Genomic DNA, 20,209 nt, shown 5'->3' with positions numbered 1-20,209 from the left:
TCATTGAATGAAAATGTTTGAAAAGGGAAGTTGTTTCGGACTTGTCTTTCATGAGGAATATCCATGAAACGCGAGTATGATCATCCACAAACAAAAAGAACCAAAGATTACCTGTCACATTTTTTATTTTTGATGGACCCCAGGTGTCACTGTGGATGAGTGAGAATGGCTTCGGTGGTTTTTATGGTTGTGGCTTGAAAGTGCTACGATTGTGTTTGGAGACATGACAAACATCACATTGAAGTAAAGACGGTTTATTATTACTAAATAGGAATGAAAATAATTTTGCTAAATACCAAGAGTTTGGATGACTTAGTCTATTGTTCCATAAAAGAATATGTCTCTCTTTATTGGAGTTAAAACTAAAACAAGAAATTGGAAAGACGGTCTTGGGATACTCAATGGGCCAGTCTTGAAGTGAGGCTCCATTTGGAAGAGAAACAAGCCAGCACACAGTTTAGCACTGCCAAAAATCTTCCCCAATGCCATTTCCTGAAAAAGACAAGAATTAGCAAAGAATTTAGTATTGCAGCCGAGGTCGGCATTAATTTTGCCAATAGATAGTAAATTAATAGTAAGATTAGAGGGACAAAGAGCACATATTGTAAGCAAATGTCATGGGAAAGTTGTAAAGAACCAACATCCAAGATCTTTGAACTAGAACCATTAGCAATTCGTACAGAATGAAAGCACCCACCTGGCTTGTAGGAGCTAAAGATTGAAAGACTACCCATCATATGATCAGAGGCGCCCGAGTCGACAATCTTTGTAGAAGACAAATCCCGATTATAGGAAAATGCAATGGGAAAATCACCTCGGTGTGCTGCATTTCCTCTAATCAAAGGGAAGGTGGATTGAGCAGGATTTTGAGCAGAAATCTGGCCAAATAGACGCTGTAAAGCATCAAGCTGCTGTTGGGTGAAAGGTTGTTGCGAGACTGGGGGAACAACATCGACAATAGCTTAATTAGCACGGCGTTCCCTCTTTGGTTTCCAATCCGCCGGTTTGCCATGGATGCGGCAACAAGTGTCCACGGTATCTTTGGGTTCTTGCACTTGTCACACCATAAGCGACCATTCCGCACATGCGGACTGTTTGTGGATATCACACGTGGCAAATGGCGCGCACCACTGTTGGACACGGAAGAAAACGATGGTCGAGTGGTTGCAAGAGCAGAAACATCACTGGTAGCGGGCGGGAAGAGCCCAACATCAACTTTCGGCGACTTTTCTCATGGTGATTTTTGGAGAAAGCTGCACGGAGTCCTGTTAGCGGTTTAGTGGCCAAAATGTGACCACGAACTTCATCGAGAGATGGATTGTAGCGCCCTTACCCGAGCTATTACTAAACGGACTAATAAGCATGCAAAATTTAAACTTTATAACAACAATTCAACAACGGAAACCAAATAACTTAATCATCTTACAACCCAAACGAAAACATAACAATAATCTCAGTCTTAAACATTAATACAACCATATCGAAAACATAGTCTTGAACGAGAATACAATAAACCAAATAAAGCCTCCAATTGATCACCACCGAAAACCCAACTGCTCTAGCCACTGTCTTGGCCATCCGAAACCTGCCGCCGTGGAATGGGGTGTCCAAGATGAAAACAAGAACGTGAGTGACAATCGCGCAATTCGAGAATGTACGATTATACAAATTGATATGATGCATTTGAAATGCAATATGCTCGGATATCAAGGATCGAGTCAAGGATCGAGTCAAGAATCTCGTGCTCAGTCTAGAGGCGCCTGAGTGTGTAGTCTCTGATCTGCCCTAGGCATGTTTTGACTAACACACTCATCATCAAGACGTGGATCTACAATATCCAGGGTCATTAGAGCCCGCGGGTCCCGTCGGACACTGCAGCTCTCGATGCCCAAACGTCCACAATACAGAACAGGGCTGAGCGGCCCCAACAAGTATATCTCAAAAAATATCAGACCCAACATGATATGTCATGCATAATATGAAAAACTGTAAAACATATATCAGTCAACAGATAAATATGCAGCATATAAGTGTGTATACTTACGCTTGGATACCTCAGTCAGTACATCACGTACCTCACTAAAACAATCTGACATAAAGCTTACTCGTCTGAACCTAGACTATACGAACGTAATGAAATCACTATCAAGCCAGATCTTGAATTACTTAACATGCTTCAAAGTTCATCCTAATGATCCTTAAATCACTATTTAAGGCTTTAGGATTATACCTGCGTCCGTCGTCAGCCTGCTGATGATGTCTCGATATGCGTCCCGGTTAACTGACGCCTCCTCGAGTCGACACTAGCTCCAAAGCTTCCCAACACTAAACTACCATAGAAAGTGGCTAGAAAACCTAAGGTATATGGCTAGAACTCAAGAGAGAGTAGCTGAAGGAAGCGGCCATTTATAGTCTGCATTCATACTAGTTCTGAAGATCTGAAATTAATCTTACCTGCCACGTGTTTGAATCTCATTCGTGTAGTTGGATTTCTCGGGATAATGTAATCTGAAGTAAATTGGGTTGTCCATTTTAAATTCGGTGGATCCCAACAGGTTGATCTCGAATTGTCAATTCCTTAATAATGTTTAATTAACAACCCTTTAATAATCTCTTAATTAATAATTCATTCAAAATAAGTATTCGGGTCATTACATGGATCAAGTTCGAGAAGGAACTCGAACACACGTTTGGTCTCCACGATTTCCCTGAATTGTGTTTCGTCCGATGCACACTTCTAGTCGTGTGATTCGAATAGATTGAGCTGCTGCCAGACTTTTGTGAGCGCAGTGAAGTAAGTTGTGACCGTGTCCTCACTTTGGCGGACGTCATGATAATTCAGAAGTGTTGTCACGGGCAGAGTACATATTCTGGAATGCATCCTATATTTCTTTGGCAGAAGAATATAGGAGGAAATTCTCTCCAATGTCTGGAACCATGGAATTGATAAGCCAAGACATGAGCATGCTATTCTCGGCATTGCAGGATTTAAATTTTCCATCCCTCGTGGCGGTCGTTTGGAGGAGCCAGAGATGAGATCTTACTTTCCCTTGCCGCATATAAACATCATGTTGGATTGGGACCATTGCAGGTGATTCTGGCCATTGAGTTTGTGGCACGTGATGGATTGAAGTGGAGAGAGATCGGGAATGGTTGGATGCGGCGGAGCCGAGAGAGGTCATCGGAATCCGACTACAAAGCCATATGGCTGTATTTCGTCATGGCGGCTAAGGTTTTTTCCTATGCTCTGATACAATGTAGTTTGGTTTATCATCTCTTATTCCTTGAACGTACATGAATATTGTTCACGTTTAACATATATTTTTTTCTTTAATTGTGTATCTGTTTCGAAAATAGGGTGGTGGAGTTCCTTGTGATGCCTCAAATAAAATCATGTAGGCAACAATGGATATTAATTTGAAGGAAGTGGACTGCTATTTTTCCTGTTTTCTGCTTTTTCTGAACCAAAATTCTGTTTGCCTTAGGTTTTGGTTACTTTTATCATCTCTAATCTTTTGCTTCCTTGCAGGCTCTAGGGTCAAGGCTTCTTCTGAAACCCAACCTCAGATTCATGCTACTCAGTGACTGATATCATTAAGTTTCTCCTTGGACGATAGAGCCTCTGATCTATGCACAAGTAGTGGGGTCATCACTTTTAACTTCATCGCTACAACATCCCATTGTGCAACCAAAAGGCTTTGTTCAAATTCTCTAAATTATTTTACTGTGATAGAAACTTCTATCCTGGTCAAAATAAATATGGTGTAATAAAAACTTTTCCAGGACTATTAGGTAGATTACCCTATCAAATCATTGGTGACAGGCCCTTTATAAAGGTCATTTTGAAGTTTTGTTGGTTTATCACTCTTTTTCATCAATATGGCCTTTTCATTTACGTTACTCCAAACTATTGACAAATAAATTTTTTTAGTCTACAGAATTCGAAAGAAAATTCGTAGAAGTAACCTTCAAGAAAATACATCGACAGAAATACAACTAAATCTAATTACGTGACTGAATTTCTAGGTTGTCTTTTTTCTAGATCATGCTCTTTAATATGGAATGGCGGATGATAATAATCTTCTATTTTATCCTGTAAGAAAGTAAAAAAGTCATCTTATCACTTATGTTATCATCTGTCGACGTGAACATTGATGTACTTTCTGAACCATCAGTGTCTTACGACTTGTTAATTTTTTCTCTCTAACTTCTTTTTAACTACCTGAGAATATGAAGGAAGTATACTTTAATTGTTTTTAAAAGGAAGGCATGTGGACATCATCTGATGTCATGTGGAGACCTGGAGTTGAACTTCCAGTTCTGCCACATTCCGCAAGCAAGAAAAGTAGAAAACATATTGCAAAGTTCAGTTCTTGTTTTAGAAGATCGATTGCTCTTATAATTGATCCATGGTTAGGAAAGAGAACACGACAAAATTTTGTTCCTGCTTCGTTAAGAGGTACTGGTCATGTCGATATCAAATTTGATATATATATATATATTTATTTTAATATGTTGCTGAATACTCAAATACTTCCAGTGCTTTTACAGATAAATCAAAAACAGTCTCAAAGCTGTTCTTGAAAGATTATGTAAACCCCATTATCAGAAGCAAATCACGTGTCAATGAAACTTACAATTTAAGGGTTCAGGTTGTTGAGGAGCCTTGGCTATTACACTCTCTAACATGTCACCATTTTACGGACACTGGAACTTCAAGCAAAATTGACTACAAGGGAGCAAATTTCTTAAATCAATCTCAGTTCAATGAAGATTCCAGTCATGAGTCTGAGTTTGGCGTGAATGATAAAGAGAACATTACTGAATTTAATGATTCTTTATTGTCAGACCACCACCCTGTTGAGGAACCCTGGATGTTTGACTCATGTACCTAGTGGTCGCTCATCTGTCCAGATCGTTTCAGATGCATCCAAGAACGAAGATGCCTCCAAGAATGAGTGTTCGAAAAATGAGGACACTCTATTAGCATTTGGTGAGTAGCATCTGGTACTTGAGAATCTGTTGCATGAAGAAAGCAATGCAGTACCAGAGGACTCTCCTTTCACTGTTATATTGATTAACTCTTCCTTATGTACCATGCAAAGAATAGATGTTCTAGAAAATGATAAATTGGTTGAGTTATTGTTGGAACCTATAAAAAATAACGTGCAGTGTGATAGCGTATATCTAGGAATAGTAACAAAGCTAGTTCACCATATGGGTGGCGCATTTGTAAATATTGGCAGCCCAAGACGAGCTTTCATGGATATAAGACTTACAGGGAACCTTTTGTATTACCTCCATTGCATGGAAGAGTGATAGAGGGCTCCATGATTGTTAAACCCGGGGATCATGTGCATTTTCCTGAAAACATAACTTTCTTTGATGGAGTTGAAGAACTTAATGAGGTGGAGGATGACAAAAGTGAAGATGAGTTCGGTGATGATGACTACAAAAGTAACGATAACCATTTTAATTTTGATGCTGCAGAACTTACAGAGGAAAATCTAAATGGTAGTGTTTCTAGACATGAGCACGAAGCTGATCCCGAGAGATTCTTAGAACAGCTTAATGGAGATGCAGACTAGTTGCAGAGTGATAGCATTGATCTGGATTCCAATAATATTCAGGTTATACATACAGAAGAAAGTAAGTGGACCCAAGTAAAAGAGGGCTCTAAGATAATCGTACAAGTTGTTAAAGAAGGATTGGGTACAAAAGGTCCCACGCTGACTGCTTATCCAGTACTAAGAAGCCGATTTTGGGCATCTATTGTTCCCTTGCTTTGTTTTCTTTTCTTTATACTTCAGCATTTTATTTTCTAGCTTGCTGTAGGCAAGTTCTTTTAGTCGTTTTGAATGCCACAGATACCTGATCGCTCGCTGCAACACAATTGGAATTTCAAAAAAAATTTCTGGAGGTGACCGTACACGATTAAGAGTAATAGCAAAAACTTTGCAACCTCCTGGATTTGGCCTTACTGTGAGAACAGTTGCTTCTGGTCGTCCACTAGAAGAATTGCAGAAGGATTTGGAAAGGCTGTTGTTAACGTGCAAAAATATAATGGAACATGCGAGATCTGCTGCTCTTGCTGCGGATAAAGGTGTTGATGGAGCTGTTCCTGTTATGTTTCATAGGGCAATGGGCCAAACACTCTCAGTTGTCCAAGATTATTTTACCGAGAAGGTTGGCTCACAATCACCTTTTAATGCAATTTTCTGTTTTCAACTTGAAGGTTTCCTCTCGCAGTATTGTTTTTGTTCCTGACGTGTAAATCATGACCAAAGCTCTCTATTTGGCCCGCTGACAGGTGCAGAAAATGGTAGTTGATTCTCCAAGGACATATCACGAGGTATTTAATATTGTATTTTAGGCACTTAAATAGAATACCGAAATTTTATCCCTCGATATCTATAAACCTGTGTTTATTTCTAATTTTAAGAAGTTGACTTCTGCTATGTTGTATATCAGGTTACCAACTATCTTCAAAAGATAGCTTCTGATCTTTGTGACAGAGTTGAGTTGTACAGTAAAAAGGCTCCCCTTTTTGATGAGTACAAAATTGAGGGAGAAATTAACAACATTCTTAGTAAAAGGTTAGTAAATCTGCTCTTTTTTATTTTGGATCATGTTCCCTGAGTTTTACAATGTGATGGTTCTCAGATCTACTTATCGAATGCCTACTCATCCAAAAGTTTAAGTTGTTTGTGATGTGAGAGATTTAATATATATATAGTCTCCCACCATGCCGTTTCGAGTGGTATTCACATTCCTTTCATGAACCTTGTACAAATTCTTGTTTGGTACATGGGTGATGGTGAAATTTGAGACCAAGCACTTCTTAGTTTAATCTCGTTCAGGTCTAGAGAAAAATGCTCTCTCCCTCGTCCGAGAATCGTTCCATCGTTCACTTCTATTCTCCAACCATGGGTCATTGATCTTCAACGACGACGACTGCACCTTAAACACTGGCCCCGGCGCCGATGGTCGGCCGCCGACAATCACTTTTCACTCTCAAAGGTTTCGTCTTCTTCAAGTCAGGGTCTTCTGCGGGGGTGCATTATTTCTGCTCAATGTCTAGCTTCGCCTTCGTCTTCTTCCGGTGAAACCCGTCCTTTGTCTTTGTCTTGAACTTTTCCCGTTTCAAACTAACAAAGCAGTATGGTAGGCCCTTGAATGCGGTTGAATTTTCATACTATTTAAATATGAAAAGAGGATTCTTCGACAATGGTGTCTTTGGAATTTGAGGGGTGGAGACCAGATATTAATACTTTGGATATGGTAGAAAATTGTTGTAACAGTTGGATTAGGATTTGTGTCTTACCGTGGAACTTATGGTCGCTGGCTACCTTCAAAATTATCGGGGATTGTTGCGGGGGTTTGATGGACATTAGCGCTGATTGTCAGGGCTCGTGCTCTTAATTAATATTTAATTATCAAACAACAAGGATTAATTGGTGTAAACAGCGAAAACGAGTTTAAAACGTTCATTTGGGCCTACAAAAATTTCAGCATGACCTCCCCGTAAGTAGGACATCCCAAAAATTTCAAAACACAACAACATCAATATATGTTCGAAAATAACATCAAGTTCACAATTAACCAAACAAATATCCTACAGCCGCACTGGCCAGGACTAGACACGGCATACCACAAATAAAATCCAAATAACATAAAAACATAACCATACAGCTACACAGGGCATCTCCCTAGCAAATGTATCAAACCAACATAATATATATAAATATCCGGTAACTCTGACACAAACCGACTGACTATTGGGTATCACTCGCTGACGCTCCACCAGACGCGTCAAATCCTCTGGAATGACCTGCTATGGCATCAAAAACAACCACAACATAAAAAGAAAACAGGGGTCGGACCCCAGTACGACAAACCAGTAAAATTACGACGTACATAAAAGACATGTTATAATACTAAGTAAATGCTATGATATGCGATGCATGAATGGTAACAATGAAATAACGGATACCAAATGGAGTCCAAACGAATAGCATCATCAACAGTAACAGTGGCCATCCGTGCCAGGAATGCAGCATCAAATCGCCGCTCGTCCATGCACGTAGCATCGGGAATGCGAGTAGCTAAGTCGCTCGTCCCTAGCTGTCATCTGGGAATGTGGCTAATCCTAACCCACTCGTCCCTCTGATGACTCAATATATCTCAACAGAATCAACATAAATCGCCGTCAAAGGAAGTCAATGCTCAATATGTTATGCCAACACAATTAATGCATGAATGTAACAGAATAAACATTCAAGGCACATAATAGCAAACATCATTCATCGAATATTCTTACACGCCAATATAAGCGTCATAATGATATAGGTTTGAGCATACCTCAACTATAGCTTACAATACCACAGTAATTCTTAAGGACTTCCTGATGAACTCCAACGATATAACCTACAATATAAATTCGCTATACACTTCAATATACTGCATTCCAAGTGACTAAAACAGATTAAATCGGCTCGGTTAAAAATCTAATTTTCGGCAGCCTATATAACCCTTATACAAACTGAAATTCAAGCTTAATATCCTCAATAATCTAGGCTAAAACGCACAATAGCGATCACGGAGAAGTAGCTCGCCGGAAATCGATCTGAAAAATGAGCTGGAAATCAAGCCGATCGAACTCAATAACTTCCGATTCATGGCAGAAAATACTCTAATAAACTGGAGAAAGAAGATTCCTAACCTATTGCACTAAAATTCGGCCGCTGGCGACGCGACGCGACTGAAGCGGGAGAAGGAGAAAAGCGACAGGTTGCAAGGCTGGGGAAAAAGCTTCTGGATTGAACGATTCTGCTATCTCGCTTCTAACAAATGGGTTAAATAAAATAGAAATGGGCTGGGCCTTGCTTAATGGGCCTCACATTCTCCCCCACTAATAAAAGATTTCGTCCTCGAAATCTAACAAATACAACACTGATATCCAAAACATTACGACTAATAATACATAGGACATTCAGAATACATTACGTAATTCATTACATTCTCAAACAAATGAGGTCATTCTTGTCGCATCTTTGCCTCTAATTCCCATGTATATTTTTCTCTTCCATGTCTACTCCATTGTACCAAAACCAATGGAATCGTCTTGCTTCTGAGTTGTTTTTCCTTGCGGTCCAAAATTTGCACTGGATGTTCAACATAGCTAAGAGAACTGTCCAACTCCACATCCTCGACATTCAAGATATGAGATGGATCTGGCTCATACTTCCACAACATAGATACATGAAACACATTATATATCAAAGACAAACTTTGCGGCAAATCCAAACGATAAGCCAATGTGCCAATCCTCTCAACAATCATATACGGACCAATATAACGCGGAGCTAACTTCCCTTTATGTCCAAATCTCATAGTACCCCGAAATGGTGATACTTTCAAGAAAACATAATCGCCCACTTGGAACTCTAAAGGTCTACACCTTTTATTAGCATAACTGGCTTGACGATCTTGGGCTGCTTTCATCCTTTTCCTTACCAATTCAACTTTATCTTTCATTTTTTGAATAAATTCGGGTCTTGACATCTGTCTTTTCTCCTACATCTTCCCATTATATCGGCGATCTGCACTTTCTTCCATACAAAGCTTCAAATGGTGCCATACCGATTGTTTCCTGAAAACTATTATTGTAAGAGAATTCAACCAAAGACAATGATTCTTGCCAACCACCTTTGAAATCCATCACGACTGCCCGTAACCCATCTTCCAAGCATTTGAATGGTTCTTTCTGACTGACCATCTGTCTGTGGGTGATAGGCAGTGCTCATAGCCAACTTTGAACCCAAAGCTGATTGCAAACTTCCCCAAAACTTCGAAGCAAACATTGGATCACGATCGGATACTATGGTTACTGGCACACCATGCAATCTTACTATATGATGATCAATGTACAGTTTCGCCATTTTCAAATAAGTACAAGTACGATCATACGGAATAAAATGAGCTGATTTAGACAATCTATCAACAATAACCCAAATCGCATCACAACCACGATTAGAACGCGCATCACAACCACGATTAGAACGAGGCAGATGAGTCACAAAATCCATAGCAATGTGTTCCCAGTTCCACTGCGGTACTTCAAGACTATGTAACATTCCACCAGGTCTCATTCTCTCGGCTTTAACTTGTTGACACGTTAAGCATTTAGCCACAAAATGAGAAATATCTTTCTTTATACCTTCCCACCAATAATGAGCTCTCAAGGTATGATACATCTTTCGAATTCCTGGATGAATACTGTGTCGACTACAATATGCTTCCCGTAGTATGGCTTCTTTCAAATCTATCAAATTAGGAACCACAAGTCTACCATTAAAGCGCATACTACCATCTGAGGCAACACTAAACTTTTCTGTCTGACCTGTTCGAGACAATTCTTTTAATCTATGGATATGCAGATCAGTCTTCTGTGCTGCTTTGATGCTGGATAAAATCTATGGCTCAACTTGAACAGATGACACTATAAAGTAGTCTCCAATGATCTGATAAGTCCATCCTGAAGTTCCCAAGTGTTCGTGAACTTTAGAGATAGTCAAAGATGTCAGCATAGCATTCTGAACTTTCCTGCTGAGAGCATCTGCAACAAGATCTATTCGCCCTGGTTGATATTGAATCTCACAATCAAAGTCTTTAAGTGACTCCATCCATTGACGTTGTCTCATGTTCAAGTCAGGCTGTGTGAAAAGATATTTAAGACTCTTGTTATCCGAATAAATCACAAACTGCTCACCGTACAGATAATGACGTCATAACTTCAATGCAAACACAATGGCAGCCAACTCTAAGTCATGGACTGGATATCGGGTCTTATGCGGCTTCAACTGACGAGAAGCATATGCAATAACTCGCCCATTTTGCATTAGAACACAACCAAGTCCATTTAGAGATGCATCTGAACAAACAACATATCCACCTGAGCCTGATGGCAAAGCCAGCACTAGAGCCGTTGTCAACTTTTCCTTCAAAGTCTGAAAACTTGACTCGCATTCATCAGTCCACACAAAACATCGATCTTTTTGCGTTAATTGGGTCATAGGTCTTGCTATAATAGAAAATACTTCAATAAAACGCCTATAGTATCCTGCCAAACCCAAGAAACTGCGAATACCGGAAATATTCGTCGGTGTTGGCCAATTGATAACAGCTTCCACTTTACTAGGATCCACTGATACTCCTTGAGCTGATATAACATGACCCAGAAATACAACTCTGTCCAGCTAGAATTCACATTTAGAAAATTTTACATACAATTGCGCTGCTCTGAGTGTTTGGAGGACCAACCTTAAATGTTCTCGATGTTCTTCTTTGTTTTTGAATAAATCAGAATGTAATCTATGAAGACAATAACAAATCTATCTATAAATTCTCGAAAAATACGATTCATTAAATCCATAAAAACCGCCGGAGCATTAGTCAATCCAAAAGGCATAACTAGAAATTCATAATGTCCATAACGTGTTCGAAATGCTGTCATCGGAACATCTTCCTCTCGAACTCTAAGCTGATGGTAGCTAGAACGGAGATTGATCTTTGAATACACTGATGTACCTTGCAACTGATCAAACAAGTCATCGATACGCAGCAGAGGATATTTATTCTACACAGTAGCTTTGTTCAACTGCCTGTATGTTAGAGTAGGTGCACGTCGAGCCAAGTGTTGGCCGAGTGTTCACAATGAAACTCTATGTATAAACAGTCTTTATTTTAATAATATTTGAATTTATCAATTTTGGCACTTTTTTATCTGTATACCCATGTTAGTTGCATAGATAAAGCCCTTGAATATACAAATAGTAGAAATAATATGAGATGCTCATATGATGAGTATCATGAAACTCATATTTGTAATACTGTATATTCTAAACGGTTCCTAGTCGATTCAGCCGCCACTAAGAAGGATATAGGCCGATCGAGTTCGAGACTAGTATCTGCGATGTGAGTACCATGTTTCATTGGTAGGGGACATTGTGATGTCCGAACATGCAGATAGGTGCTCCTTGTAGAGTGCACTGAACAACCCTCCATAAAAGGACTTTCCAAGTGGTTCTCAGTTATCGAGTGAAAAAGTCCTAGTTTATGGTTGTACACCATTAGTCCTTATGACCCGGGACAACATTGAGACTCTATGTGCTAGCATTACACTTTGACTTGTTTACCGACTCTCAAGGGATCATCAGGTGGCAATGTTGGGTGTTTTGTCGAAACATATAGGAGTCGATGCATTGTTGTCGGGGATTCACCGCTTACCTTCGGGTATGGATATCCTATGTGTATGTAGTATGAAATCTCTGATCAGAGTATGGTGGTAATTATGAAAGGGGCTTCATAGATTACACCATCGATGCAACTACAACATGACACATAGTATCGATTCATTGAAAACTCTCGATATACCAATGGTTGTCGAATCGGTCGGGATATATGAGTTGAAGAGACCGTACTGTACGCTAACCATAATTGAATGGTTCTTGCAGGCACTATCATTTGATACCTAGGGAATCATGTAAGCGATGCTGCTAGGCGTTTAACATGATTGGTTGGGTACTATCAGACTTGAGTTCTGACGTTCTTGTTATCAAGGAGTTGATAAGTAAGAATGGAGCAATTGGGGTATGCTCATATAAGGACATGTTTAGTCCGAATCACATAGAGATGTGAACCCACAGCTAGTTGTATCGATGAACTATTGAGGGCCGCACAAGTGCTAGCTTTCTAGATCCCGTTGAGAAGTTAAATTAGTTCAATATGTTGAACGGCTTATAAAAGAGTTTATAAGCGTAAATAAAATAGAAGTATGACTTCTATAAGGAGAATGTAACTTTTAATTTGAGGAAGTGTTCCTAAATTAAAAGTTGGCCAAACGAGTAATGTATTTGAAAATTGTGATTTTCATAAACATTATTATGGACTAAATTAAATTAATTCAAGTGTTGAATTAATTAAACACTAGTGGACCTAGTAGAGTACAAATAATTAAATTGATTCAAGTGTTGGATTAATTAAACATTGGACCTTGTAGAGCCCAATTAGAAATAATTATTAAACTAGTAGACTTGAGTAAAATCAAGTAAAGTTTTAAATGGACTCAAATGTGTTTGAGACATTTAAATAAAGTCCATGGGCCTTGTAATTGTTACAAGCCCAAATAGAATGTGCATGGGGAGGTGAAGAGTTGGGAGACAACTTTTTCAATATCCAAGGCATGGCATGCAACTTTTTGACTCAACTTTTTCCACAACCAAGAAAAAACACTCCTCCTTCTCTCCTCCCCTCACCATGAACGAAATTTGCATGATATTCTCTCCATTTTTTGCTTCTTCAATTGTTGAGGAAACAATACACTTTTCAAAGAAAAATTGCCCGAACAGCCCTATGATTTTAATAAAAAAAAAATTTAAGTTGGCTGGAATCCGGCGACGGTGATGACGACTAGGGTTTCCAAAAGTGTTTTGGATTATCAAAGTGTCATGGGCCTTGATGTTATTGGGCCATTAGATGGCTAACATATTTGTGAATTTTAAATGAGCCAAAATATTTTTGGAAAAAAATGAGTTTTTTGGGCCCTTAAGTTTAAAATTACAAAAGTTGCAAATATTTTCTCATATAATAAATAATTGAAGTTGGACTTTAATTATTTATAGTAAATTGTGATTTACAAGAAATTCGGTTATAAATAAATTAATTGGAAAGTAGACAAAGTGTTTGTATACTTTGTTAATTTAGTTTATAATCGTGGCGGTTTGTGATTGGTTCAAGATATATAATATTGGATCAATTAATTATTGTGATAATTAATTGATGGTGTATGATATGTGATATTATGCATGAAGGATGATCAAAAGCCCAAGCCCAATTGGCTAGGTGTATGCTAGGATATTTTGTGTTGAATGATTGTAATAATTATCAAATTTAAAGTGGGCTTGGTTTATGGACCGTTCCCACCCCATGAGATGTATCCCTATTTTCCATGGATATTTATTTGTAAATATTAGTATAGTGGATGATCAAGATTGGAAGATGGTGGCCATGATGATTATGAAGATCGAAGACATGTAAATATTGGAAGCTAATGTAATAGTTGCATTTGCATCCCTTGCATTACCCTAGGATTGGACCTAGGCCCGTGTTTAGCTCACACGGGCCATTAGTATTGGGGCGATTGATCATCCTTGTTTTGTTTACTGTTTATAATATATACATGATATGTTATAAATAAAGAGTATGTGCGTTATTATTATGATAATAACAAAGTTGCATGAATCCGGCAAACATACGATCAAACATGGCGAGCTTTTAAATAAAATTAATGACGAGACCTTTCAAAATTAAAAACCCTCATTTTGAATAAGATTCAAAATTAATATCAAGCCCGAAAAGGGGAATTATAAATTTGTTTATGATTTCCATGTCTTCCATCGACAATGAGTGCATGATGAACGCTACCCGTACTCGGGGCTCGGCTCATATTATTGGGGGGCCCTGGGTGCCGGAAAGCTGTGACATCCATTGACATGGTGATGTGAACTACGTGGAACTCCCATGATTTCGGCTCATATTATTGGGGGAACTCATGGCGACCGTCCATTAAGGTTCAACATCGATGGGTAAGACTTGACACGTGAAGATGAACGACGTCATATTATTGGGTCCTAATCAAACGTGAGACAAAAGTTTACGTAGAGAGTTGCATTGTGATGCAATTGGAAACTACCTTTTAGAAATTGTGATTGGCTGATATTATTCGGGATCATAATTCGCTAATTGGACCTTACGTACCTACTGAGGAAAGGAGTTTCCCGTTTTCACTAGAGGGTAGTGAAAGATGTCAAAACAGTGGGAGCAAATATTTATGAAGTAAAAGTCCAAACTTCATATCTTACTAAATATTTTAAAATAGTCATCAACATTTATCTGGTTTTACTTTTCAGTACAAATTGACAATGTCTTCGATTCGCAATCCGATATCTGCAATACTCGACAAACACATATTAACTGGACCTAATTACCTCACTTGGCTAAGAAACCTGAAAATCGTCTTGAATTCGAAAAGGGTAGAATATACACTGACTGAGTTGCCCCTTGTTGAGGCTCCGACTGACTGCACTCCTGAGGAATTGCAGGCTTACAAGGAATGGTGTGACCATGACTTGATAGCCAGGTGTTATATGCTGACTTCTATGAATGATGAGCTGCAGAGGCGTTTTGAGGATGCAAAGAGTGCTGCTGACATTCATTTGCATCTCAAGGAGCTCTTTGGTGAGCAAACACGGCCTCTTAGGCATGCTACCGTCAAGGAGCTGATCACTTTGCGCATGCGAGATGGGGCCTCGGTCCATGAGCATGGCCTGAAGTTGATTGGGCTCGTGGACAAGCTCGTTGGCATGGATCTAATCTTGCCTTCGGAGTTGACCACCGACGTGTTGCTGTTATCATTGCCTAGCTCATTTGATCCTTTTGTGGTGAACTTCAACATGAACAAGATGGAGCCAACCCTTGAGGAGTTGGTGAATATGCTTGTTACGTTTGAATCAACCATCAAGAACGAGAAGTTGGGTCTTTATGTGGGTTCTTCATCTGGTACGAAGATTGATCCACATAGGAAGGGAAAGAAGCGTTCTTTCCAACGCCCAAGAAGAACGTGCCCTTGATGAGGCAATCTCCGAATCCCGTTGAGGCAGCCACACCAGTTAAGGCTGACAAGACTGCTGATGTACGTCATCACTGCAAGAAGCTTGGACATTGGAGGCGTAACTGCAGGGAATATCTTGCCCAGAAGAGTTCTGGAAACGGTATGTTCTAAATTGAAGTAAACATTTCAATTAACTCTACTTCTTTGGTATTAGATACCGGTTGTGGCTCACATCTCTGTAATGATTTACAGGTGATGGGAAGAAGTAGAAAGCTTAGGGAAGGTGTGACCTTCTTGAGGATGGGCAATGGAGCAAGAGTTGCTGCCAAGGCTGTTGAAGATGTTTACTTATTGTTGAACAATAGTTTTAAGTTAATTTTATGAGATGTTTTGTTTGTACCTAATTTTGTGAAAAAAATTGTTTCCATTTCTATGTTGATAAAGATGGATATTCTTGTTTATTTAGCAAAGGTGTTTGCAACATTTACAAGAATGAATGTTTAATTGGTACTGGAGAACTTGAAAACGATCTCTACAACTTAAAATTGAAAGATATTCCACTAAATGTCCATTCAAAGGTAGACACCATATGAGATATGAATGGGTAAGCCTCCCAAATATTCTTGTCTTAGAATATGGGGGTGCCCTGCTTATGTGAAGCAGATAGTGGGAGATAAATTGGATAGTCGATCCATTTTATGCTACTTTGTGGGATATCCAAAGAATTCGGTTGGATACTACTTCTATCATTCTAAAGAAACAAAGGTGTTTGTTTCTAGGAATGCAACCTTTTTGGAAAAGGAATTTCTATTGGATAGAAAAAGGGGAGATGATAGAACTCGAAGAGGTTCGAGAGACCCCCACAATTATAGAACCCACACTAGAGGAGCCAAGAGAGTTGAAGAGACCGTACTGTACGCTAACCATAATTGAATGGTTCTTGCAAGCACTATCATTTGATACCTAGGGAATCATGTAAGAGATGCTGCTAGGCGTTTAACATGATTGGTTGGGTACTATCAGACTTGAGTTCTGACGTTCTTGTTATCAAGGAGTTGATAAGTAAGAATGGAGCAATTGGGGTATGCTCGTATAAGGACATGTTTAGTCCGAATCACATAGAGATGTGAACCCACGGCTAGTTGTATCAATGAACCATTGAGGGCCACACAAGTGCTAGCTTTCTAGATCCTGTTGAGAAGTTAAATTAGTTCAATGTGTTGAACGGCTTATAAAAGAGTTTATAAGCGTAAATAAAATAGAAGTATGACTTCTATAAGGAGAATGTAACTTTTAATTTGAGGAAGTGTTCCTAAATTAAAAGTTGGCCAAACGAGTAATGTATTTGAAAATTGTGATTTTCATAAACATTATTATGGACTAAATTAAATTAATTCAAGTGTTGAATTAATTAAACACTAGTGGACCTAGTAGAGTCCAAATAATTAAATTGATTCAAGTGTTGGATTAATTAAACAACATTGGACCTTGTAGAGCCCAATTAGAAATAATTATTAAATTAGTGGGCTTGAGTAAAATCAAGTAAAGTTTTAAATGGACTCAAATGTGTTTGAGACATTTAAATAAAGTCCATGGGCCTTGTAATTGTTACAAGCCCAAATAGAATGTGCATGAGGAGGTGAAGAGTTGGGAGACAACTTTTTCAATATCCAAGGCATGGCATGCAACTTTTTGACTCAACTTTTTCCACAACCAAGAAAAAACACTCCTCCTTCTCTCCTCCCCTCACCATGAACGAAATTTGCATGATATTCTCTCCATTTTTTGCTTCTTCAATTGTTGAGGAAACAATACACTTCTCAAAGAAAAATGCTCTAATTTTTCTAGTGCAAAATTAGAGTGGTTCTAGCTAGTTGGTGGTGGGCTTAATATTTGAGCAAGGTGGGCTCAAAGGGAAGCTTGAAGATTATCTTGTCATTCAAGAGCTAAGGTGTTTACACCTTAGTTGGAGCCATCATCAATCTTTTAAGATTGATAGGTACATTTCTATAAACACCCTATGTATGATATTTTGGTGTTTTTGTATATGCTACATGCTAGTACTAGTGGTGCTCGAATTTTCTTGTAAAAATCGAAAATTTTGAGCTTCCGTTGCGCATTCGGGCACCTTAAAATCTATCCCTTTCACTGTCAATGCACATTCTCATCGTTCCGTCTTTCTTCTTTACAAACAATACCGGAGCTCCCTAAGGTGATATACTTGGTCTAATATAGTCTTTTTCAAGTAAGTCCTGCAATTGCTCTTTGAGTTCTTTCAATTCCGCTGGAGCCAAATGATATGGTGCTCTAGAAATAGGATTTGTCCCGGACACCAACTCAATGCTAAAATCTATTTCCCTCTAGGGTGGAAATCCAGGGATTTCATCGGGAAATACATCAGGAAATTCCTTGACAACAGGAATATCTGAAGCTTCAAATCTTTTTCCTTGTGTCGCATCAACTGCATAGATCATGAATCCTTTATTTCCTATTGACAAGATTCTAAACATTTCCATTGCTGACACTAATGGAATACGTGATTGTAGAACCCGTAAATCAGTAGACGTATAAGCCATGCATAATTCTAGATTTTTAAATTTAATTGACTTCATTGCATGATTATTTTAAATGCATTTATTTGAAGTTAATTATTCATTATTTCAGTTCAGCAGTTTGATTTTTAGCATTTCAGTATTTTCAGTGAGGCCGGACCGGAGTTGGAGTTTTGAGATAGAATTTAAGATTTGAGAAATATTTCCAGAAGTTAATTTAGCTAGTAACTAAGTTCATTTAAGTTAGAAAGGAAGGTTTGAAGATTTAATTTAATTATTTGAGGTGATTAAGAAATGAACTCATTTAAGTTATTAAATTAAGGGGTTAGCTCACTAAATTATTTAAAGGATTAGTAAGGCTTTCAAGGATTATTAGTTGACTAGATAATCAACATTTCTCTTTATTTTATCATGCATTTTTCGGCCACCCTTAGTGCTAGAAGATTCATTTTCCAACTCACCAACTTTGACCAATTCTTTGCATGTAATTAGTAGGATAATTCTAGGATTTTTGGGAGCACAATTTAATTAAATAAATGGACATATCCTAGTCTAGAATCAAGCTAAATTTCGGCCACCACCTCCTAGAAGCATCCACCAACTCATTTGATATCAATTCAAAATTCAAATTCAAAAGGGGAGTGGACTTGGTCTTGATATGATCCTATTTTTGTGCACCCTTCTCCTCACCTTCATAACCATCACTCCCCCCTCCACCTCCACCGAAAATAAGACCCCTTTTCAGTAGAAAAAACGTGGATAGCAGCTAGGGAGAAAGGGAGAAAAATCGAGAGCCAAGAAAGGTAGAGAAGCAAGCCACTCCGTCTCCTCCGCGCCGTCTCGTCTCTTCTTTTCGTTTTCTTTCGAAACGAAACCAGGCATGTCTAGATTTCTTTCAAACCTCAATCAAGTCATATTATCATTTATTTTTCAGTACATGATCATGTTTTAGCAAGCAAAAACCGAGATACATGTCAAAATATTTTTGGAACACACATGCAGAATTTCGGCCCTTTCATGACAAGCTTCACGTTTTTTCTGAGTTTTGTGGTTTCAGGTGATTGGTTCGATTCCAGGCTCCCAAGGCGGCTTGTATACATGTAGTAGGATGCATTAGGACCATGTTGGTCCATTCAAACCAGCCCCATGCTTGCTGGAAATTCAGAATGACAGCAAGTCCCTTAGGTGCAGAAAAATGTGGTTCGAAAATTCAGTTTCTTGTCAAGGGGTTGGATCTGATCTTGGCTGCCCCAAGGGCCTATAGCCATGGTTGGATCACTTCCCTAGCATGTCTAAGACGTGACTAAGTTGCCCTTTTGGTGGCTTGGTCCATGGCTCATCGGTTTTTAAATAATCAACAAGAACAGCCCCTTTCCCCATTCGGCCCTTCCATTTTTCAGCTTATGGTTCGTTTCGTTTGTGGCTTGGTGTGGATCTTGGTTGGCCTATGGCCCTTAGCCACGGTTCATATCATGCTCCTAGATGTCTAGATCGTGCCATGGTCAATCAAATGGCCACTGGAACGACGCAAGACATCGATCATAGCATAAACACTACACACGCATGCACGTTGCTCTCGGTTGGACCCTTCGGTTAAGATTTGGTGTGATGCGGATTGTGGCTGGCCTAGGGCCCTTAGCCATGGTTCAAATCATTCCTTGGGATGTTGGTAAGAGTCTCTGGTTGGTGGTTCACGCCCCTAATGGCCGATAGTCTCGAAACCAATGCAAGTCTTGTAGTGCGCAGCTGCTGTATTTTTGACAGCAAGTATGCTGCTATTCAGAAGCGTCGTTTGAGTTCTTGGTTGACTTTTAGCCCATGGCATTGGACTGGACAGTGCCTCATTGAGTTGGGAAGGTCATGTTTTTGACCGTTTGTCATTTGGATCATTTTTGAGGTCGTACGAGAATTTACGGTGCAATGTGCCAAATTGACTCTCGAAAGAGCGTTTCGTGTTTTGGCCTCCATTTCACCTAGATTTCGACCC

General features: G+C 39.0%; 1 pseudogene; it reads left to right on the top strand.

The window, feature by feature from the left end:
- The first annotated feature begins 1,952 nt into the window (after positions 1-1,952).
- Positions 1,953-20,209, top strand: part of LOC142507150 (ribonuclease E/G-like protein, chloroplastic) — a 69,476-nt pseudogene continuing 51,219 nt past the window's right edge.

This window comes from Primulina tabacum, chromosome 1, assembly GCF_025594145.1.
Source record: "Primulina tabacum isolate GXHZ01 chromosome 1, ASM2559414v2, whole genome shotgun sequence".
Lineage (NCBI taxonomy): Eukaryota > Viridiplantae > Streptophyta > Magnoliopsida > Lamiales > Gesneriaceae > Primulina > Primulina tabacum.
This window is presented reverse-complemented; position numbering and strand designations above follow the sequence as displayed.